The sequence below is a fragment of the Neolamprologus multifasciatus genome, chromosome 13 (assembly GCF_963576455.1).
Source record: "Neolamprologus multifasciatus chromosome 13, fNeoMul1.2, whole genome shotgun sequence".
In the NCBI taxonomy this organism is placed as follows: Eukaryota; Metazoa; Chordata; class Actinopteri; order Cichliformes; family Cichlidae; genus Neolamprologus; species Neolamprologus multifasciatus.
In genome coordinates, this window is record NC_140451.1 from 510,996 (window position 1) to 535,521 (window position 24,526).

Sequence of the window (24,526 nt, forward strand, 5' to 3'; positions counted from 1 at the left end):
GTCGGTGATGAAAGTAGCTCTCTAAAGGCCAGGTGAGTCTGTGAATTTGGTGATTTGGCAAGTGGCCTTTGGTTGCAAACGTGACCCTCTGAAGGCAAGCCCAAAGGTTTGCATTGATGGAGGAGAAGAAGCCACTCATTGTGTGGCTGGAAAGGACTCCAGGAGGGGCGAAGAAAGAGCCCATCAGGGAATCTGGCTGGTGGCCGGTGGCACAAGAGGAGACACCGCCCATCAGACTGAACGGGACACTGGCAACAAGAAAACAACCAGCAGATCTCAGAGTAACAAGATAGAGTCTTGGTGATGGTTTGACAGAGGGGCTGGTAGCTCGTCTGGTCCCGTTGCCTTTCTGTTCTTCATCTTCTGCCTTCCACACTTCCATGGTCGTGATCATGGGTACTGGGCCGGGGATGGGCTTTGGATTGGCGGGTGTGGGAATTCCTGATTGGAGATGCCAGCAAAATATTTGGACCAACATTTCAGGAGGGCTGTCGGGTTACTGAGGACCTGGCTGTCTGCTCCCTAACTTGCATACGTGGCCAATGTCTTGCGTGGATCAGTGGCATGCTTTGGACAGGCGATAAACCATGTTGACCCCTTCAGTCCAGCTGATCATACATTCCAGTAATGCCGGTTCTTCGCATCAGCCACTGCCCTCTTTGCTGCTCTCCAATCAGGTCAGCTTTTAGCATTGATTAGGGCTGTTGCCCTGTTGTAAAAGCTGTCCTTGAGTCTGTTTGCCACTAACCTCAGCAGCCTGAACCTCCTGGCAGATGACAGCAGCTTAAACACCCGATGTCCTGGGTGTGTGCAGTCCAGTAAGATGCTGCGTGCCCTCTTGAGACAGCGAGTGCTGTACAGATCAATCAGGGAGGGAAGAGGATGATTTTTTTAGGCCATATTAATGAAACTTCTGAATTGCCTTTTTGTATGCCATGGTGCAGCTGGAGAACCAGACAGTATGTCAGCACACTTTCAATGGAGCAACGGTAGAAGATGTTCAGCAGCTACTCTCCACCACCAGAATCTTTGGTTGCTTCAGTGCTGGCTGGGGCTTTCAGAGATCTGTTAACAAATACTTGTTACCTGACAGCAGAATAGAAAAAAGACATCATTCTCATCAGTCATAGTGAGATTTGTAAGAGAAATGATGGACAAAATGATGAAAATGAGTAGTTCTTTACACTACAGCCACCTTACAACATCATCTACTGCTGTTGGCAGAGCACGGAGAGAAGCTGACCTTGCCCAAGTATCCTTTGCCAAGCAGGATGAAAACATCCTGAAGCAACAAGGCGATCAGTTTAAAAAGACAGCAGATCTGGATACGGAGCTACACATACTCAAATCACAGAAAGCAGCAGAAGCAGCTCCAGCCACAATAGCTGAGGCTCAAGCTTGGTAAGTATCCACCCATGAAAGTGTGCACCTACAGCAGTCCCAGCTGGACAACATGCAGACAACAGTTAGAAAGCAGTGATTAGTATTGACACCTGTATGGAGGATAGTCAGTAAACGATCAAGTTCACCATCCTCAGTCGGAGGTATTGACACCCAGACCTGTAAGGAGCAGTGATGCTGACACTTCAGGTGGCTGTAGCTCAGGAGGTGGAGCTACTGACTGGAAGGTTGATGGTTCGATCCCTGGCTCCTCCAGTCTGCATGCCAAGTATCCTTGGGCAAGATACTAACCCCAAGTTTCTCTCCGATGCGTCCATCGGAGTGTGAATGTCGTTAGACAGCACTCAGTTTAGAGTCAGTGAAAATGGGTGTGACCAGGTAGAGTAGAAAAGTGATAAGAATCAGTCCATTTACCTCAGACAAAATATCTGATATGAAAAGAATGGTCAGCTCTGGTCTGCTGATGATCAACAAATTATTGAACACGTACTTTTAATTTGAAAAAAGTAAAGATTTTCCAAAGATAGACAGAGACAATCAGCATTTCAGAGAATTTGGGGCTCTACTAGGACTTCATGTTGCTAAAACATCTCCCAGGCCTTTCACATCTTTCACAGAGTCAGCCCAATTCTGGAAAAGCTTTCATACCATCTTCAGGAGAAACGAGTTCAAGAGTTATTCAAGAGATAATTCAGTGTCATGTCCTCGTTTTTTGTTGAGCTTAAGAAGTCAAAATTTGTAATGACTCAAGTTTTTCCTGTGTCATAGGCGGTGTTGGTCAAGTTACTTGAAAAAACTAATTAGTAACTATTTACTGAATACTTCTTCAAAAAGGTAATTCCATTATTTTACTGATTACTTATTTTAAAAAGTAAGTAGTTCATCCATCATATAAAATTGAATCAAATGAAAAAGTCTCTTTTTAAAACTTGTTTTATTCGTTTTAATCTTTTAACTTTATGCACATTGCATCAAGAAAAAAAATTATATTCATTTGAAGAAATGTGTTTAACATTTAAACCTATTTTTTGCATATTCCAGCATATAAAATCAAATATTTTTTGTGTTTGCACTCACTCTTTCAAATAGATGCAAGTAAAACACAACAGAAATAAATAAAATCAAAGACTCAGCTGCCCTGAGTCCTGTCATTCATACATCTATGGTTTCTGTTTAGCAGGAGTGGGGCGGGTGGAGGTTTGCCCACAGCAGTCATGTCAGTGAGGGATCCGGGGCTTTCTCTGTGAATTTCATGTTCATAAGTTGGGGGGGGTTCTTCCCATACAGCAGACGCTAATGTTTTTGTCACTTTTTACCAGTGTTGGGTAAGTTACTTTTAAAAAGTAATTAATTACTAATTATTAATTACTTAATCAATATTGTTTTTTAAAAGACGGAGACTCTACAGTACGCAGCGGTAGCATCTCTTCCACAGTGTCGCCTGCAATCATTTTTTAAGTTCACCTTCAGACGCTTTCTGTGCTGCTGAAGTAAAATCAGGTTTTGGAGGAGTTGCCGCGCTGTTATCCATGGATGATGAACAAGGATCACTCAGAAGTGTTCGTCTATGCTCTGTGTCAGGCGCTTCAGTAGATTACTCATGCTATTAACAGCAGCCGGTAGTTTTTTCTCCCCAGCACATAGCTTACATATTACTGTAATGTTCGTGTCTGCTTGTTTCATAAAAGTGAAGAGACGGGAATATGTCCATTTCATAAAACAGCCACTCGCTTCAGCGAGTCCGACGACTGTGCAGCAAACTGGTGTGAAATGACGCGCAGCTGCACTACAGCGATGCTAAAGAGCAGAGTTTACTTTTACCTTTAGAAGATAAATTATTGAAATTAAATAACGATATTCAGCAAGTTTAATTATTTTACAATGTAACGCAAGTACATTGTAAGTAACTGTAATTAAAATACCTAAAAATGAACAGTAATCAGTTACTCTACTTTTTCAGTGGAAAAGTAATTTAATTACAGTAACACGTTACACCCAACACTGCTTTTCACAGGACCAAACTTGAAGTAAAGTGAGTGCTTCCACCCTCTAAGCGTCTCTCCTGCACTCCACATTATCCATTATTGATCTGCACACGCCTGTTACGACGAACGTCGCACGTGCGTATGTCATTGTCACTCATGAGACACTCTCACAGACAAAATCTCAGTTTAGGAATGCAGTAACGCAGTGTGCTTACGGGAAAGTAATCTAATTACTTTTTTGCAATAGTAATTCCTTACATTACTCGTTACTCGAAAAAAGTAATCGCATTACTTGTAACACATTACTGCTGATCTCTGGTCATAGGAAGCAACACCGTCAGCCCTAAAATGGAGAGATCAGTAAAATGGAAATATCATTTCTTGGATCTGTTAAAAGGATTTTAAAAGATTTTAAGTGTTGAAGGAGCCCAAACAGCCCCACACACAAGAACAAAGTGGACCCAGTTAAACTGTATGTAGGAATCATTACTTCTTCAAAGGAGTCTCGATCTAATTTGGGACCTTGAGACAGAATACTTCGGCTTCTTGGTTGTAAATAAGTCTTTGACCAAAGGAAGCCTTTTTTCTGAAGTTAACAGTTTGTTTGACCCCTCAGGTTTTATAATGCCAGTCACAGTGGGAGGAAGAAACTCTCTACTGAACACTATGACTGGGGCAAACTAATACCATCGTTGAGACAAGGACACTGGGAACTCTGGAGAAACTGGAGAATACTTAGAAAAGCTCCTAATTCCAAAACCATATGTTTCTTTGTCTACACAGACACACCACAGAGAGTTATGAGGTTTTTTCTAATGCATCAATCATAGGCCGTGCTGCTGTTTGAAGACTGCAACAGGAGAGAGCCATGTGGGATTACTTACGGCAAAGACAAAAGTTTCTTCACACCCATCTCATACTGTGCCCTGCCTGGGTCTTTGTGTAGGGGTCTTGGCAACTGGGATAGCAGACTTGATGAAATGGATATTGACATTCATTCTGTGGTGTACCATAGAGACATAAAATAGTACTGGGTTACAAATACAATACGTCATGGAGGCAAACTGAGTGTGTCAAACAGGATAACGTATTTGAGAAAGTCTTCTCAACCAGACATTAGCAATGAAGAAAACCAGTAGACCATGGAACCAGCAACTGCTGCAACTCTCTAAAGCACCAAGTGGTTTACTGGACCATCATTTTTAAACAAATGTCAGACTGATGTCTGCTGAACATCATGATATGGATCCAGAGGTTCTTCCTGAAGCAACAACCTTTAGCACAATTGAGTTCAGAGAGTGCATAGGTTTTCCACTTGGAGATCTTTTAGTCATACAGTCTCCACAAATATCAGGAAGTGTTGCAAAAACACATGGTGGCAACACAGTAAACACGCACAGACAGTAAAACTAATCATTAAAACTACACAAGATACAAAGGAGTTTTAGTAGCTTGCCAAGGTAGATCAAAACACTCTGTAAGTTGACATGCCTCATAAGGAGATTGTTTGAACAACTCCGGGGTGACACATGAGTTTAGAGCAGGGTCGGCAACCTTTCTGATGATGAGTGCCTCTAAAATTTCTAAAAGTCAGTGTGCAACATAACTGCATTAGCAATAAATCTAATAACGCTCTATATGAACAGTTACTCACTATATAGATCAACTTTACAGGATTATATTTGTTCACAGATGTTTGCAGCTGTCAGCGAATAGTTATCAGCTATTTAGAAACAAAAAGACTTTTTATCCATAACAGCAAATGAACTGAACAACAGAAAATACAAATGCTGTTTATGGTCTACTCACAACAATGATAAGACAAATAAACTGGGCCAATATGGCATGTTTGTTAATACAGAGACACACATGTTAGTGTGACCTCTGGTCTCCCACTCAGAGACACAGGTCTCCCACTCAGAGACACAGGTCTCCCAGTGTCCAGCATTCAGACTTGAGGACTCATGTGAGAGAAAATCTGCTCACACAGATATGTGGAGCCAAACACTGTCAATAAGGCCTCTGCAATGTTCTGAAGAGTTAAACCTGTCAGGTAGTGACGTCCAGCAGGTGAACATGCAGCTCCATGAACAGCTGTGGATTCCAGCTGCGCTCGTAGTTCTGCGAACTTTGACCCCACAGTGTCTGGTTCCGGGGTCGTTGACCCAGTATTGTCTGTTCATTCATGTTCAGTATATTTTTCACTTGTTCTCACTTCCTGTTTTTCCGGCGTCAGCTCTCATGGGTCGTTAGCCAGATTATGTTCAGCTGCGTACTCACCGGTCTCGCTTTATCATCCTCAGTCTGAGTATTTCAGTCTTCAGTTTCCACTCGTTCACTGTCGTGTCATTGATGTTATGTTGTCGTTCCCGCCTGATGTACAAAGGATGTGCGGTAAGAACACTAAAGTCTGCTTCCCTAAGGATATGGTCGACAACCTGAAGGAGAGAATTCTTCAAATTGCAGATGAATATCCAACTGTGACAAACTGCATACAGGGTCAAACGATGTGTCCAAACAACAGTCGGAGGTTCTGAAACGGGACTTTACTGGATTATTAAGAACTGTAAACTCTCTGAATGCAGCTGTATTCATCAGTGGACCTGTACCGCCCGTCAGAGGAGGAGATGCAGGTTGTTTGCACTGAATAAATGGCTCATATCAGCATGTACTGACCACTCAGTGCATTTTATCAACAACTTTAATCTTTTTTGGGAACGCAGGCATCTGTTTAAAATGGATTTAATTTTAACAAGTCAGGGGTGAAACTGTTCACCTCCAACTTGTTTTATTCCATTCGTCATCCATCTGTGCTTGGTGCCAAGGCTGAGATAAACGAGGAGTTATCTCATAAAGAGGAACAAACAGTACTCCAAGAACAGACAAAGCCCAGCAGAAACCTTGAGGAGGAGCTCCATCTGCCCCCACCCGGGAAGAGCCTCAGAAAGGAGAGACATCAGAGGCAAGAAGAGGGGTCCCTATTTGCCTCCAACTCTCTCAACAACACCAACGACCAGGACCAGGGACCACGACCTTCCCCAGTCCCCCAAACCCCTGACAGGCCATCACCCTCCTCCCCCTCCCTTTCTCCCTCCTCCCCACACCTGAAATTCACTGAGGAGATGATGGAGCGGGTCAATGCTGGGCTCAGATCTACCCCCCGGCCCAATCCCTTTTTGTCCCCCATAAACCCCCCACCAGAGCAGCCAAAGGTTCGCCATCGAGCCCCACCCTCAACAGAGCAATCGAAGTCACATTGCCCAGCCCCGCCCCCTTAGTTCCTCCTTACCACCTTCATGCCCTGTCTCCGCAGTCTGATGTGTGGAGGGTCCGGGCTGCGAGGATTATGGCAGTGGTGACTTTTCCCAGGAGAAGCTGGGACCCTGTTTACTAGAAGGTTTTAACATTTCTGTACTTTCAGGTGAGAGAAGGAGACATGTGGCCTGGTCAAAACACAGAGAGCTGCACTCTAAAAGACCTTTAAATATAGTAAACATACCTCGTGTGCCACAGACTGCTCCCAAACACGAGGGGGCAAGTAAAACCTCTAAAACACTTAAGCTGGCTTTATTAAACGTTAGATCTTTAGCTGGGAAAACATTTTTAATTTATCTCCAAAAGTTGATTCTGTTCATCTGGACGTAGCGTTTTCTGGGAGAAACGTTTTGTCATCATCAGGTGACGTCTTCAGTCTCAGCTGACTGCTGGTTTCAATCTTATAAACAGTACATTTGCATAATGACTGAAACCAGCCCACTGAAGGAACAATGGGCTGGGAGGTCAGTTCCTTAATCTTAATTATGCAAATTCTCATGACCATTGATCAACAACCACTGATCAATAACCATGAGTCCCATTCACAGAGAGTTGGGGAATGGCTGCAATCACAGCATGTAAGATGGTGACAGATGTACCCTTAGGCCCCTCCTCCATTCAGAGATGGTCTTTCCCTTTTCATGTAAACGGTCTCCTTGACTCCGCCCTCAAACCAGCGTTCCTCCCTGTCCAGGATGTTACATCCTCATCATTGAAAGAGTGTCCACTGGCCTGTAGGTGTGAATAGACTGCAGAGTCCTGGCCTGACGAGGAGGCTCTCAATGATGTAATACAATAATGTAATATATATATCCTGTAATATATATATATCATAATAATCTGACAATACTATAACATTGTCCATATTATATTTACATTACCACAGTGAGATGACTTTAGTCTCATGAACAACATTAGCTAGTTGTTATTTACTAGCTAATCTTAAATGACTGTTCAGTACAGAAATGAAGCCCAACAATCATGTTTACAGTCCTGTGGTCTCAGCCTCAGATACTCAGCTAATCAATGTGATGTCATGACAAAAATGAATGAACCAAAATCCTTCATTTCTGTCACACAAAGCTGTATGTAAGGTTTCTCGTCGTTAGTATCATGGTTGCTGGGCAACCTGAGCAGCGCAACAAAGGCCAGACCGTCCCGTTTCACAAGCCTCGCACTTCTCGTACTTCGCGAACTGCGCGTACTCTGAAGCGTGCGGGCGCTGGATTGGGACACAACCACAGACACACCCACCTGCCTATACACACAAGCATGGCGAACACAGCGGCACAGCGCAGCAAACATACATAATATATTATATGAGTCCGTAACTGCTCATGGACCTTGGGTCGCGCAGACCCAAGGTCCATGAGCAGCTGCTGTATTTTTCAATGTAATACAGATCAAAGATAGTTTAACAAAGTACTGTCTTCAGTTTGACTTTAATTTAACAAACCATCCCAACTTTTTCTGACGTGGGGTTGTACAAGTTGCCGGAAACAAAAGGACTTCATTAAGTCTCCTAAAACATTATTTTTTATGTCTGTATATTTATTTTTGTAAATGAAATCATTTTTGTGTTGGATCACTCATAGTTCCCCAGTCATCCAGTGTAAAGGCTGGTTAAGAGGTCACGTACAAATAAAGTGGAAACCGCAGAGGTCACCAAGGTAGAAGTTTATCTTTAAATAGAAGGAGCAGCAGGATATCCCCGTTATGAACACAAGCACTGAGGAATGCACAGTTTGTGCATTGTTTTTGTAACACCAAGGATTTTATGGTCATCAGTGCGTCACATTCAATTCTTCATGCATTCTTTTCTTGTGCCAAGTTATCTTCTGATACGTTTATGATAAATATATGGCATTTTGGGACTTAGAAAGGCGGGAGCCGCACTTCAGCTTCAGGACAATAGGATTATTATTTTAAATGCTTGGTAATGGAGTCGATGGTAGGTGTTGGTTTCCTCTTAGGCTGCATCCTTGTCTGCTGGTTCATATCTGTGCAATAAGTGGAATTACAGCACCCTTCTATTTATTTATGGACTTTGATTCTAAACTGTAAAATCTAATTAGTTCACAGAACTCAAAAAAACTATGCAAACTCGTTGCCTCAAAACATTTTTTTAGTAAAGTTTAATTAAGATGACTAAGTTAAGGCAACTTATTCACTTTGAGTAAAGAGTAAAAACCTATTTAGTTTCCAGAACTCAAAAAAATTATGCAAACTCGTTGCCTCAAAAAAAGTAAAGCTTACTTACAGTTTTTCTCAAATGTTAAAACACAAAAGCCAATCCTCTAAACCAAATGACCAGTTGTCTAAATCTAGCCACCAACATCATAAACACATGTCAATCCTCCGTTGTCATAAATCTAAACACATCTTTCCTAAAACACAAGTTGCAAAAGAACTCTGCTCATATTCTCCAATGAAAGCTCATGTCAGTCAGCAATATTTGAACACAATGAACACACCTGGCGTCATTCATTACACACGACTCAAAATTGAAGACACCTGTTGCTAATGCTGTGACCACATGTATAAAAGCAAGTTCAGAGTGCACAGTATGATGAAGATGCCTGAACACTGATGAAGGCAGAGTCAGGGGAGGAGGAATTCGATGCAGAGGAGGGAGAAGAGCTGGCCCTGGAAGAAGAGGAGCAGGCCAACGAGGAAGAGGAGTTCAAATGAGTGGAGGAAGAGGAGCAGGCCAACAAGGAAGAGGAGGAGACCAACATGGGAGAGGAGAAGGTCCAGGAGGGAGAGCAAGTCAACCTCGCACCGTCATTACGGACGAGATGCGAGCAACAGTCACTGACCGTGTCATCGTCCATGCCATGACAATGGCTGAAGCAGGACTGAGAGTCCGTCCAAACCTGAGTAGGGTCACCGTGGACGCCACTATCAGGGCATCCAGACAACACAACAGGTACTCGATTGCTTTCTTTGTCACAATACAGTTTTACAAACCTGTGAAAGTCTATTGGTTTCACATCAGACTGTACTGTAACACATGTGACAACATGTTTCTTTCTTTAGAGTTGAAAGAAAGCCACATAGAGGTGGGAGGGTTGCCATATTCACAGCGGCACAAGAAACCCTCATTGTGGATACGGTTCGTGGGTACAACCTCATCAGACTCCGGGAGATCAGAGACAAAGTCATTGCCGATAATGTCAACTTTGAGAGCATTGACGATGTCAGCTTGGCCACAATAGACCGAGTTCTCCGGCGCCAAAAGACGCGGATGAAACAGGTCTATGGGGTTCCCTTTGAGCGCCACTCTGCACGACACAAAGACCTACGTTACGAGTATGTAAGTATACATCCATGTTCACAGTACAGTTAGTGGACATACTGTGTTGCTCAGTGGCCTACATTACTTCTGGACAATCCTGTGCTACCTGATTGACTGTTGTTCTGAACACCTGTGCACTTTCACATCTTCACAGACGATAGTACAGTTGGACGCGATGGACAGACCTCATGAGTACCTCTTCCTGGATGAGGCTGGCTACAACCTGCAGAAACGAAGGCAAAGAGGCCGTAACACCATTGGCCAAAGAGCCATCACTGAGGTCCCTGGCCAACGGGGGGGGAGGGGGGGTAATATTACCCTTTGTGTGGGTTCGGAGGGGCTTGTCCACCAGCATGCTGTCCTTGGGTCTTACAACACCCAACATCTCCTCACCTTCCTAGAGGAGCTGAAAGACATCCTCATGGACCGCCAACAACACCATCCTGGGCCCGCACATCACATTTATGTGATCCTTTGGGACAATGTCCGCTTCCACAGAACAAACCAAATCAGAGAGTGTTCACCACCAACAGTGACCACTTTTTAAACGTCTGTCTGACACCCTACTCCCCTTTCCTGAACCCTATAGAGGAGTTCTTCTCATCGTGGAGATGGAAGCTTTATGACAGACACAAGAGAGAACCTCCTCAGGGCAATGGAGCTGGCCTGTGTTCACATCCCAGCGGAGGCCTTCCAAGGATGGATTCGCCATTCCAGGGCGTTTTTCCCACGGTGCCTGGCAAGAGACAATATATCCTGCGATGTGGATGAGGTGATGTGGCGCGATGCAGCTCAGCGACACGATGCCGCACAGTGATTGTGGTGTGAATAACGTAAATAAAAAAACTTCACACCCTGATCATGTTTTCAGGAGTACTGCTGTGTGCAATAGATTCTGTTGTTGCATTGAGTTGTGTTACAGTAGTGTACGTACATGCAGGATTTTCTATAGATTTATACTCTTCATAGGAAACTCACAGATCTAAATCCTCTGCAGAGATCTACGACGATCCTGTGTGGTTTCTACAAATATGCATCAGCAGTTATGAAACAAAGAACCTCCTCACAAACTGAGCATTGTGTTTTCAATTGTTTTATTTTCTTTTTTATTTTCTTTTATTTTCAAACACAACAAAGTATAACAGCCAACATACTGGACACTGTTCTGCTGAACAACAATTATATTGCCATCACTGTTATAATCTTACAATGAAACAAAGTCTCAGGTGTAATTATTCTGAAAATAACTTTGTTTTGTACTCACATTACTTATATAATCAAAATAAAATATTTATTGTTCTGTCACAAGTGCAGTCTCTGATTTAAACAACACATTTGTTTTTCATTCCAACACAGGAGCTGGAATGTTGTAATGTTTTAAGGATGCTTGTTTCCAGTCCAGGCATTACTGCCTGAATGACTGTCATGGATCGAGCTGATCCAAATGTAGGTGCAGAAGAAAGTCTTTAACTTCCCTTCAGTACAGTGGCAGTGGATGTGGGTTGGAGATGCAATGAGCTTGAACCTACAGGCGACCATCTTCACTCATTAAATTTTAATTAAAAAAACAAAACAACAAGAAGCAGGAGCCTACACACTCAGTATTTAGTTTTTATTTACAAAATTTGAATTTTATGTATTGTAATTCTGCCCATTTGTTGCTTATGGTGTTTTGGACCATAAGCAAGGAAGAAGAATTTAGGCTCAAAGGAAGTGGGGTGAGTTTCAGTCCAGTTCCTTTGACCTATGATAGACCATGTTCCAAATAGGCACAGGGTCTAAGTTTATTTGTCGGTTCGTGTGGATTTGATAGGTCCTACTGCAATGCAGCGGTGGTCAGGCAGCTCGCCATCCCGCATTGATCAGAATTCTGATCGAAGAAAGAAAACCTGATCGTCGAGTGGATTGAGAGAGGACACGATGCTGAATCAATCGGCAGGGTTATCTCACACTGCCAAGTGGTATTGTGTCAGTAACAAGTCATTCTCTGACAGAGCACACCAACCACAGAGACAGCAGCAGCGATGAAGCAGAGGAGATGCAGCAGAACTGATGAAAAGTTCACTGCCGCCACAATAACCAGATTGCTGGTTTCACATTGGTTACACAGAGCGTTGTTGATACCAAAATAAAAACTGTTACAGTATTCGTTCCTGGATGAAAAGCATGACTGACTTTGATGTATTTGCCTGAGCTGGAAGAAGCTGGCTTTTACAACCGAATGTATTTGTTTCTCAACCTGCCATTAAAAAACTCCCAAACATTTTTTTTCAATAGGAGGAGGGCCATGTGACACATCAAACTTATTGGTAATGTCACAAGAAAAACAATGGTGTGCTTGGTTTCAACGTAACTTTATTCTTTCTTTCTTTTTTCTTTTTTTTCATCTTTTCATTTAGATTTTTCCCCCACTTTTAATTAAAACTTAATTCAAACATTTTGACACAATTTTTTTATTACATTTCAAATTTATGTCTGATAAAACCTCATTTATACGAAATGTTTCGTATGGTAATGGTTTGCCATCGTACACTAGCATGTTCCATGTACAGCTGGACCTGCATCACATGCTGCCCATGTTTTTATCTCATCCCTGGTTTACTTGGATGTTCTGTTGGTCAGAGTCCTCTGAAGGGGACTTGGTGCTCATACAGTCACATCAGTACCAGGATCTGACATCACAGCAGGAGAAACACCCACTCGTTCCATACACCTGAATAATTGTGTCATGAACGATGATCATCTATTGTGTCTTTATCAAGAAATTATATCCTTTTTGTGCTTCTATGATTAATCTTGTGTCACCTTTAAAACTTCTCTACCAGACTCAGGATGTCATGAACTGGCCGTAGCGACTCTACTGGATGCGCGGCAGTAAGAATCAACACACCCACATACGCCTACAGCTGCATTCGATCCATTTTTCTTCCTCTCTCGTTGTCCCTCCTTGTTCGTCATTGAGTTGGCTGCAGAGCAGGTCATCTGCTGATTGGATGGTTGTTGGTTCAATCTCTGTGTGCTCTAGTCTGGAGTTCTTACCAAGGTGTCCTTGGGCAAGTTACTGAACCCCAACTTGGTCTCTGATGCATCCATTGGCATGTGAACGTTAAAAAGCAGAATACAAGCAGAATACACTGTGTGTAATGCTTTCAGTACTCGAGTAGAAAAGCCACTGAAGGAGTATGGGACCTGGCACATGTGCTTGGACTCTGGTAGATCGTCTTTCTCTGAGGCACATGAGAGAGTCATGCATCGTCTGTCACTGGGAAGATAGAAGACCAGATCAGTGTTTCCTCACATTACTGCAAATATTCCTCTGTCTCAGCTGACTCCTCTTCCCTGCTTGATTTTTGTCTTCATCATAATTGAAATAGAAGATGTGCAGTCCTCTGACACATCTTCTATTTCAGTTTTACATTCTGAAAATTCAAGAAACTTCAAGAATCCCAGTCACTTTCTTTCCTCCTCAGACTACCATGTCCTGGAGGCCTGAGAACCTACTTGAACATAGTTCAGATTCTTCATCACTTTCCTTCACTTCATAGCCTTACATAGTAACTAGTAACTATAATTAATTACTTTTTTAAAGTAACTTGCCCAACACTGCACATCAGTGATCCAAGATCAAAGATGTTTGAAAGCAGTATGGTGGGAAAATATGGCCCGTTGCAACACTTTATACTTTGTTGTACGAGGACCACGGGTGTTATAAAATCCAATAAATAATAAATCAAATTACTTAAAACTTATTCCAATCATGCATAGCATAGTACTGAATAGCTTCTGTTATTTTCAGACCATTTGATGAATAAAAAAACAGCAAAAGCAAAAGCTTTCTTTAGAGGACAAAAATGCCACGAGGACACATCTTTTTAGTGACGTAAGCCGAAAGAGCCGGTTCTCTACAAAGAGTCAGATTTCCCATCACTACTCACTTGATGTCTCCAGCTTGCTAAGTTTAGACAGTAGTTCTCACAGAAAAATCGGCACAGCCGCCACCAAACAACTGAGTTATTTTTACACACCGACCAGCATCCGGCCAATCCACCACCTCTCAGTGTTTATACTGTTACAAAGAAAAGAAAAGTCACCGGTCCACCGAGCAAATGCCCAGTATGCCCGATGGCCAGTCCAGCTATGGTCGTGCCATCAGTTAACCCTTCGCATGCCAGCTGTGGCACGCGTGCCCAGGGTTACCGGCCCCTGATCTAAACATATGAACTCATTTTTATCAGTATCAGCCTAAAACTTTTATTATCAGTCAGGTCCTAAAAATACTAAGAGAGCAAAATCTATTTATTTACCAAACCTAAATTTAGAAAAGGGATCACATACACAAAAATGCTGCCCATAGAGGTAGCAAATAAAAACAATTCAAAAAAATCTGATTAAGAAAAATATTGATTAAAGTCCATGTCACTATGAAAGACCAATATCAGGCCAATGATACTGATCAACTGATCAGTGGGGCTGTGCTACGTGTCAACTGAGAGCTGGAAGATTAATTTGAGATGCAGCTCAGCAATGTGTGCCAGTTTTTTAAATTAGGCCTGTGAGTTTTAAATGACTAAAGATTTAATTTATTGTAATGATGGTTGTCCAAATAATAAGCTAAAACATGCCTACGGATTGTAGCTTAATCATCCACGCATGCAGGCACGTTAGCTAGCTCCGTCTTTCATATCAGGCTAACCAATGGCTGTGACAATATCTTAGCCAAGCTAATAACCTTAACACACATGAAACATAAGAAAGCAATATCGTGCACGTATAGTTGTAAAAGCTCTTACCTCAATGTGGTTTTTTAGATTAGACGCTGAAGTCTTGTAAGCTGATATCACTGTAGAGGTCAAAGGTTGCACTGCATCTGGACGCTGTCTCCTTTTCTTGTCTCCTCCGGGTACGGCCACAGCATTCGTCCTCCGTCTTTTCTACATCATTTTCACAGTGGACAGTGTTGTCTTCTGTCTCCATGTTGGCTTCTTTGTCTCCAAATCTTCATAAATTAGTTTATACTCCACCATGTAGTACCTCTAGACACCTGTGCCTGCTGCTGCAGGAGTTTATTCTTTGCTTACATCTTTAGTTGGCACGGTTGCGATTGCACGGCCTTATTGGCTGCAAAGATGCAGATGAAAGGTTTGAATGTTAATTCAAATTGTGGGCGTACTCAGTAGCAACTTTTGATTTCATAAGTAGCGAAGTAGATTACATGGTGTAAGTTGTACTCAAGCATGAGTAAAATTACACACTTCAAAAATAAAAGTACAAAACTACTTAATTACAGTAACGAGAGTATTTGTAATACATTACTTCCACCCCTGCATTTTGTAACATATTTGCTTTCATAAATATAGTATACGCTGTGAAGTGATGGATTGCCATGACTTACACACCGTGGAAAACAAATAACCTCTAGCTAAACACAGAAGAGCTAACTTCATCAGGCCGACTCTGCAGTCTGTTTACATCTGCTCAGTGGTCACTCTTCAGTGACGAATCATGGGCGGGGACGAACATTTGAGTGGAGGAGTCGGGGGCCTAAAGGTAAAACTTTCACTTGGGCCACTGATTAAAATGTTTGCAGTTTGCACGAGGATCATGAAACTGACCTCACAATGGTGCCAGTTTCAGTCATTTTCCAGATTTAATGTTTAAAAGGTTGAGGAAACGTCCAGTCAGCTGGGACCGAAGAAGTGCCATTGATGAGTGACAAAAAGTATCAATCAACTATTGATACAGAGGGGTGAAGCTTGATTTCCCCACAATATTTCACACACAGGACTTAACCTCTAGCTGACATTCAGCTTTTAGCAGGGACAGTCAGACACAGGACTGAAGGAGCTCCAAAAACAAAGAAAGGAGCCTTTACTTGCCAGGAAATCAGATAATTATTCTTTGGAGAACCCCCACCCATTCTACTCTAGCAAATTAGCCTACTTCCTGGCTCCTTCATATACAACAGTGGTTTAATGAGCAGTTCTATCAGTCTATCCGTCAGTTTGTGAGACCACAAGGGCCCCGTTCATAGTTTCATCATCTGGCAGTTATCACAGAAAAAGCTAAAGACCAAATGCTCAAAGCGCCCTGGTGCTGCTGCTATTGTGGTGTGTGTGTGTGTGTGTGTGTGTGTGTGTGTGTGTGTGTGTGTGTGTGTGTGTGTGTGTGTGTGGCCTCCATACAACATGTGTAGGCTGAGGAACCTGTATTTAAAGGGGTCAGAGAGGCTTGTACCCTCGAGGGTTTAAAACGCAGCCCGTCAGAGGAAGAAAAACTTTGAAGGGAAAGTAAACAGGCTTCATTCATCAAATCTCTCTTTGGCCTCTTCTGAGGGCACAACAAAGAAAGCAGACTGTCCTCGGTGGCTTTGTGCATGCATAATAGGTGCAATATGAATGAAGAGTGTTTGAAGTATTTGTCGGTCCATTAACATGTGGCATAAATGAGGACTGAGCCATTAGGAACAGGAAATATTCAGCGAAGCAAACAAGGCACAAGTAGCTTGATGCCGCTCAGACGTCACTGATAAGCTTTGCTATTAAACTCAGGGGGTTGGACTTTTTACTAAGGGTTGGGGAATTCTGGCGTGATCGTGGAATATAAGTTTATAATATAAATTCAGATCAGTGCTGTTAATGTTCACTTACATTCAATTTGCTAAATTAACCTCACCCCACTAACTGCATGTCTTTGGACTGTGGAAGGAAGCCGGAGTGAATCCATGCAGACAGGATGAGAACTTCCCATAGAAAGGTCCCAGATGGTGGCGCTGAGCCAAGCAAGACACAGGGTAAATGTTTATTTAGCTCGAGCAGGGGCAGATTAATAAAGGTAGCTCACTCGGGGGGAAAAGGAGTTCACTACAGAGAAGAAAGAAGAGTTGATCTGGATCCAGGCATGACAGTGAACATGGTCAGAATGAGCTGGATACTTGAGAAATGCACACAAAGAAACTTCCAGAGGGTGGACGTTGGAATCCAGGTGAATATTGGCACTAAGTGATTCTGGGTTGTTTGGGAATGAGAACTTGTTCATCTTGGCAGTATGAACAGTTGCGTCAGTCAGCAGGAGGCGCACTGGAAACAAAAGAAAAGAGCAGGAATACACAGATGAGACAACAGGTATGTTACCACTCATGAGAGGCAGGCTGTGTTGCTGAGACTGGAAGCTTTGGCTCAGCCTTTTATACTGACCCTGATGAAGGAGATAAAGTGTGTCTGTTTTCAGTGACTGAAGAGCAAGAAACCCCAAAGCTCCACCAACATGGAAGCGAGAGCCTGCAGGAAAAACAATCTGGAGCAGAGAGAAACTAAACTAAGCTGCACACCTACGAGCCAGGACTGCTGTGAGGCAGCAGTGCAAACTACCCCTCCAGTTTTACAATATGAAGGTAAATCTACTTCTTTGACGGTGAAAATGTTAAAACATAATATAATAAATGATAAAAGTAAAAAGAAGTGTTTTTCAGCAGCTTATATCTTCACAGCAATCCACTTTGGGAACCATGGTTCTAACATAAAATAGTAAACAGAACAAAACAGCACAAATGTGCTGAATAACAAACAAGAAAGCCTGGAAGAGATAACCGTCTAATGGACTCTAATGAATGGATTTTACAGGCAAGGAATCAGATTAAATCAGATATCTGGAGGAAGCACAAAGGGGACCCATGCCCATTTAACCTTCCATCAAGGAACTTGATAAGATTCCCAGCTGCAGCATAAGTGATCGTTTTCCTCTCATTCCCTTTCTCCCACTACTGATCATTTTCCCTGATTCCCAGCTTGCAAAGTCCATCAGGAGCTGAGCGTCGGGAGCACAGTCACAAACGCACCACAGCCCCTGAAAAACAATCCACCTGAACAAAGAAGAAGCAGTTTGATAGTTTGATGCTTATCCCACGACTGCACCGCCACCCACCCATCCAACACTATCGTAAGATTTGCAGGCGACACAACTCTGATCAGGCTCATCGCGGGGGGAGATGAGTCTGCACACAGAGACGACGTGGAAAATCTGTCATAAGATAAGATAAGATAAGATGACCTTTATTAGTCCCACAGGTGGGAAATTTGTTTTGTTACAGCAAAAGTGCAAAGTTATGTAGCAGAAATTAGAAAATCACTGGAATGCAATAAAATAAAATAAAATACTATATACAATAGAATAAAATAGAATAGAATAGAATAATATATACAATAGAATAAAATAAAATAAAATAATATATACAATAGAATAAAATATAATAAAATAATATATACAATAGAATAAAATAGAATAGAATAGAATAATATATACAATAGAATAAAATAAAATAATATATACAATAGAATAAAATATAATAAAATAATATATACAATAGAATAAAATAGAATAGAATAATATGTACAATAGAATAAAATAGAAATACAAATGCTATATACAACTGAGTAAGAAAATACAAAAGTACAACTTCGTCAGAAGAAGAATTGTATAAGAATTGAACATATATATATATATATATATATATATATATATATATATATATATAGCAGTCTTACTGCACGTCATCATGGGGCATCCGAAACAATCTGGTCCTCAACACCACAAAAATAAAGAAAGAACTTCAGAAGGAACAAGTGTGACCCTCAACATGCACATTAATGGGGACTGTGTGGAGAGGGTCTCTGACTTCAAGCTCCCGGCCTGGGTGGTGACCTGTCCTGGAAAACAAACACTAAAGCTATGATCAAGAAGGCACAGCAGCGACTCCACTTCCTAAGGGTTCAGAACAACACCTCAGCCAATGAGCTGCTAGTGTCCTTCTACAGGTGCTCCATTGAAAGTACACTGACATACCCAGTGTGGTTTGCCAGCAGTACTGCTCAGGAGAGAGCATCAATCCAGAGGATCATCAGCACAACACAGAGGATCATTGGCTGTGCTTTTCTCTCCCTTGAGGAGCTGTCCAGGTCCCACCGCCACAGGAAAGCCTGCAGCATCCTGAAGCACGCATCCCACCCGCATCCCACCTGTTCCAGCTGTCACCCTAAGGAAAGCGGTACACGACAATCAAGGCCAAAACAAAGAGACTGAGAAACAGCACATACGCCTGGGCTGTTGCATTAGTAAAAAGTGAAAACACAACCTTCAACTGTGCAATATTCTAACGACTGTGCAGCGGCTGTATTCTCACTTGTTTGTATTCTCACTTGTTTGTATTCTCACTTGTTTGTATTCTCACTTGTTTGTATTCTCATTTGTTCATTCTTATGTACAGTCTTGTATATACTATATTTATTTATTTATCCTTTTCTTTAATTTATTGTATATTCATTGTACAACTTTCATTGTTAGAAAAGCACAATGACAAAAAGATTCTGATTCTGGCTTGCATCTTTGGTACAGGAATGGTGCTTTGCACAGCACTGGGGCCCTCTGCAGGCTCATCATGAAGAGTTTATGGACGATTGCACAAAGCTGGGGGCGCAGGCTTTGAGGACACAGAGACTCACCCCGTCTGGTCCTGCAAACTGGCCTGAGTGGAGTGTTTTCATTTGTCTCTGAACTTGGTGATGAGGGGAATGATAGATGGGCGTCAGGACTGTCACGAGAGGCTGTGGTGCTGTGTGGACAAACAGGGGTAGGAAGCGTCATGTCTGTGGATTGCAGGCCGACTACAGCTAAGTCAGGGGATGAGCAATAATTGCAGTGTTGAATCTGTTGCAGAACAAATTCAGCTCATCACCCTCATCTCCTCTGCTGTTGGATGGCCTGAATCCAGTCACGGTCTTCATGCCACTCGAGACCACTCTCATGCTTATCTGCTGGGGTCTCCGCCCCAACTTCCTCCTATCATTGTCCTTATTCTCTCTGTCTGTTGCCCTCCTGCTCTGATCTCTATTGCCCGCTCTGACGGCCCTATTTTTGGCAGTGAGGAAGGCAGTCAGGTGCTGAATCTGTAAGCAGTCTAGGGCAGAGTGAATAATGTCACATGAAGCTGTGGGGGTTAGCACAGGAGGAATATAGACAGCCACCAAGATCATGTGTCTAAATTCCCTGGGCAAATAATATGGCCTGAGTCAAACAGCATGCAGGTCAATGTCCAGGCAACAAATGTGCTCTTTGATTAGGATATGAGCAGGGTTACACCGCAGGATGTTAACAAGAGCAGCAAGCCCCCCTCCTCTCTGCTTTCCTCTCGCAGAGCTGTTCCTATTGGCCCGAGAAGTGGAGCCTTGTCATCAGGAATATTCTGGTGGACCCATGATTCAGTGAAGCATACGAGGCTACACCCCCTTCTTCTGACTCTGGGCTAACGCTGCTAGTTTATCCATCTTATTTGCTAGTGACCCATTATAACTGTCGGGTTGCAATTTTAAAGCCTGCATGATGAACTTTATCCAGCCAATTACTCGTTCATCAATCAATCCAATTAAAACCAATTATAGATAGATAGATAGATAGATAGATAGATAGATAGATAGATAGATAGATAGATAGATAGATAGATAGATAGATAGATAGATGGATAGATAGATAGATAGATAGATAGATAGATAGATAGATAGATAGATAGATAGATAGATAGATAGATAGATAGATAGATAGGCGGCAGGTGAATAAGGACACTTCACCTACCACCTACTGGTGATGGCCAGAGGGGCCGATGGCGCGATATGGCAGCCTCGCTTCTGTCAGTCTGCCCCAGGGCAGCTGTGGCTACACCTGTAGCTGCCTCCACCAGTGTGTGAATGCGAGAGTGAATGAATAGTGGAATTGTAAAGTGCTTTGAGGGTCTCGAAAAGCGCTATATATATGCAATCCATTATTATTATTATATGTATCATAAAATTCCCCAACATAATAGACGGCGACACAGCTTATGCCTCCTACTCTCTTCAAGCCCTTGCTGTCTCCCTCCGCCCCCTCACCTCTACATTCACTGTGTCCTTTCCTCCAGATTTCAGCTGGTATGTCTGTGGGTGAGCCGGAATCAGGCCGTTCAACTGATCCATGGAGTAAACAAACCATGCGGCGTGTAGCTGCTGCACTACGATCCCATGCCTCAGTGAAAGCAGTGAGTCCATGGTGACGAGGATAACAAAAACACTCTCGAACCACATGTTTGACAGAACAATATTTAAAACAAACTAAATCTCTGCAATAACAAGTAAAAGACTAAACAACAAGGAAGAAACCGTTTAAAGTGTGGAGAAAAAACAGGAGCAACTGAAACAGGCTGCATGATGGTTCACACTGTGTTCAATTAAATATTTTCTTCTATTACCTGACATTTTTTAAATGTTAAAATTCCTCAGTCTGTGGTTGTCTTGAGTCTGGGTCTCTCTCTTTGTTTTTTAGTGGTTTCTTGTCTGGTGTGCGCCGTTTTACTTCGTCTGTTTCATTAGTCTGATTTGCTTCACCCATGTTCTTTGGCACATCTGCCCTTTGTTTGTCCAGATCTCCTTACAGCTCTCAGTCCTGTGTGTTGGGTATTTCCAGTGTAGGTTTCCTAGTTAGTAATTCTGAGTATCTGCTGCTCCAGTCTGCATGCCTAATATCCTTGGGCAAGATACTAACTCCGAATTGCTCTCAGGTACATTCATGAAAGTGTTAAATTCAATTCAATTCAATTCAATTTTATTTATATAGCGCCAAATCACAACAAAAGTCGCCTCAAGGCGCTTCATAGATACAGAGAAAAACCCAACAATCATATGACCCCCTATGAGCAGCACTTTGGTGACAGTGGGAAGGAAAAACTCCCTTTTAACAGGAAGAAACCTCCAGCAGAACCAGGCTCAGGGAGGGGCGGGGCCATCTGCTGCGACCGGTTGGGGTGAGAGAAGGAAGACAGGATAAAGACATGCTGTGGAAGAGAGACAGAGATTAATAACAGGTATGATTCAATGCAGAGAGGTCTGTTAATACATAGTGAGTGAGAAAGGTGACTGGAAAGGAAAAACTCATCATGGGAATCCCCTGGCAAAATAGAAATAGAAATTTCTAAATAGAAAGAAAAAAGTGATTGGTCGTGGATGGTGGAATGAGGCAAGTTGCAAGTTGCTTTGAGTGCTCAGAGTAGAAAAGTGCTATGAAAGATTTCATTTACCATCAACTCTCCACACAGTTTGGGTTCCACACGCAGTTTGGGTTCCTCAGAGTATCATGACTCTGGTGTTTGAGCAACGCTGCAGAGCAAAGCGCCTGCTCAGCATTAGCTGCTAATACAGTAGCATGGCAGATGTACCATACAGTAAGCATGTGAGGCTGCTATTTCACACTAATTAAAGCTTCCCAACACAGAAATCATGCACAACTGTTGTAATCTGATTGGTGTCTTATTTTACATAATGGGAGACATCTAGACTGCAGACAGAAGAGGAGTGACAAGTGTGTCAGGAGCAGTCAGAGTGGTGTTTGGCTACACGCGGTGATTACAACACAGGGGGCGGAGCCTGAGTTAAGTCCGGCACAGCTGTTGCTTTTTATAGGCACAGACATGTACCCCCTTTGATGCCACCTCATGCATATTAACACCTCGTGCTGTTATTTCCTGAGAAGCTTGTAAACCACTACTCATCAAAAGTTTATATTTGGCAAATGCTTCTTTGTGAAAGCAGCTGTGCGTGTGCTGACATGCGATTGTCTCAGCCATCCACTCATGCTGATTGTCCTGTGCACAAAAACACTGCACCTTTCCAGGAGTTTCACCTATTTTGGCATCTGAGTGTAAACATTTGGTTTTCAGTTACTTCCGTCTGCATTTTTGAAGATGTTGGTCTGTATGTGCACATTTCTGTTTTGGATTTCTCACATTTTTAAACTCTGTGTTGCTCGTTTTAAATTTTTTAATCATCTTTCTTTAATCCTCAAAACATTGATTGAGTTTACATTTTTAGGACTATTCTAGAAATTTCTCAACATGCTTCCCAAAAAATCTGACTATGATTCACTAAGCAGACTTCCAGTCTCTAATACCTGCTGTACAGTCTATATTTTCCTGGTATTGTTTTAAATCCAATACATTAGATATGGGCTTCAAAGACATACCCACTGAAGAGCCTGGCATGGTGACAGATCCTTTGAAATTCAACGCTGTTATGTTATGTTGTTAGAGCAACCGTTCGTCGGGCTGACCACACTTATAAACATGCACCCCTGAATAGGAGAACGCTTCTGATGAGGAGCAGCGTCCTCCCTCGTTCAGTGTGCACTGAAACGACAAATGCACTGATCAGACGTGTCCAGGAAGTGTGTTGTAGCTGCTGACTAATTTTGTAGCCACCTGCTGCAGTATAAATAAATGGTCTGGTACTTGCACCGTCCTAATCAGCTGAGCAGTGTTCGTTCTTAACCCTGCCCGTCTGTGAGCGACAGTGTGGGCAAAGCTTTCATATTCCTGCACGTAACAAGAAACCGATAACTTGAACCATCAGGATATAATCTTCACAACTTCATAAATTCAGTCAGTTGGGGAGTTCGTTTAGCTCACAGCCACACGTCCAGAAAGCAACGGCCTGAGTCTGACCCATGACCTTTTGCTGCGTGTTTCCCCCCTCCTCACTTTCCTGGCTCCTTGGGCTAAGATGGCCATCAGCTCCCTCCCCAGGCCTGGCTCCAAGGGGGAACCCCAGTAACCCTGTCCCTCTCACAGACTCCTTCGCTCTCTTCCTACTGATCGGTCTGCATCACTTCCATAGTCACAAGCTCTGGGTCATGACCGAAAGAATCAGATTATGAGTATCAGAGGCAGACATTTGCTTTCTCTGAGGGGTAGCTGCCCTGTGCCTCAGAGATATTAGAAACATGGTGAGGATTTCAACCATCCTAGAGTGGTGCAGAGTAAAGCTGCTACTACTCCACATCAAAAGGAGCCAGTAAGGTGGTTTGGGCATTTGGCCCTCTGGGTGAGATGTTTCAGGCATGTCCTGTCTGAAGGAGGCCCCAGGGCAGACCAAGGACATGCTGGAGAGATTACATCTCTCAGCTGGGGGGTTGGAACAGGCACGCAGTTACTCTGGTAACGATCAGTGCACGAAGCGCAGCTTCGGAACCGACGTTACAGACGGAGAGCGAGCGGAGCCGGGATGAGAAACAGAGTCAAGAGGGAAAACACTCACAGTTGCTGAAGCAGGCGGAGACTGACGTCGACAAGGACTCGGATCCACAACGAATATGACTGCACATTTACTCCGACATCATCCTCGTGCAAAGACAAGTGGAAGCAGACAAAAACAACAAGCACGCATGCTACAAACTTTACCCGAGTCATTTAGACAGCCGTTAGCACATGATTCTCCTTATGGGGACCTGATATGTTTAATATGCTGCTGAGAATATAGCCCAGAAGAAGCGTATAGTAGAGCTTTTATTTTGAAAGAGACATTTCTCTGTAATAAACTCTCTTTTCCAAAGATGAGGGATTTCTCCATCAGATAGATTTATTTTTATTACTTTGTTGTTTCAGCAACATTCAATTTAAAAACTGTACTTTTGAGTTAAAATATATATTTATAATTTTAATAAATGACAAATTAAAAAG

General features: G+C 42.7%; 1 long non-coding RNA gene and 1 pseudogene across 1 annotated transcript in view; both read left to right on the plus strand.

Moving 5' to 3' along the window:
• Window positions 1-24,526, plus strand: part of LOC146504724 (uncharacterized) — a 236,660-nt gene that overhangs the window by 136,593 nt on the left and 75,541 nt on the right. The gene's annotated exons all lie outside the window — the stretch shown is intronic.
• Window positions 9,389-10,967, plus strand: LOC146504728 (uncharacterized; annotated as a pseudogene).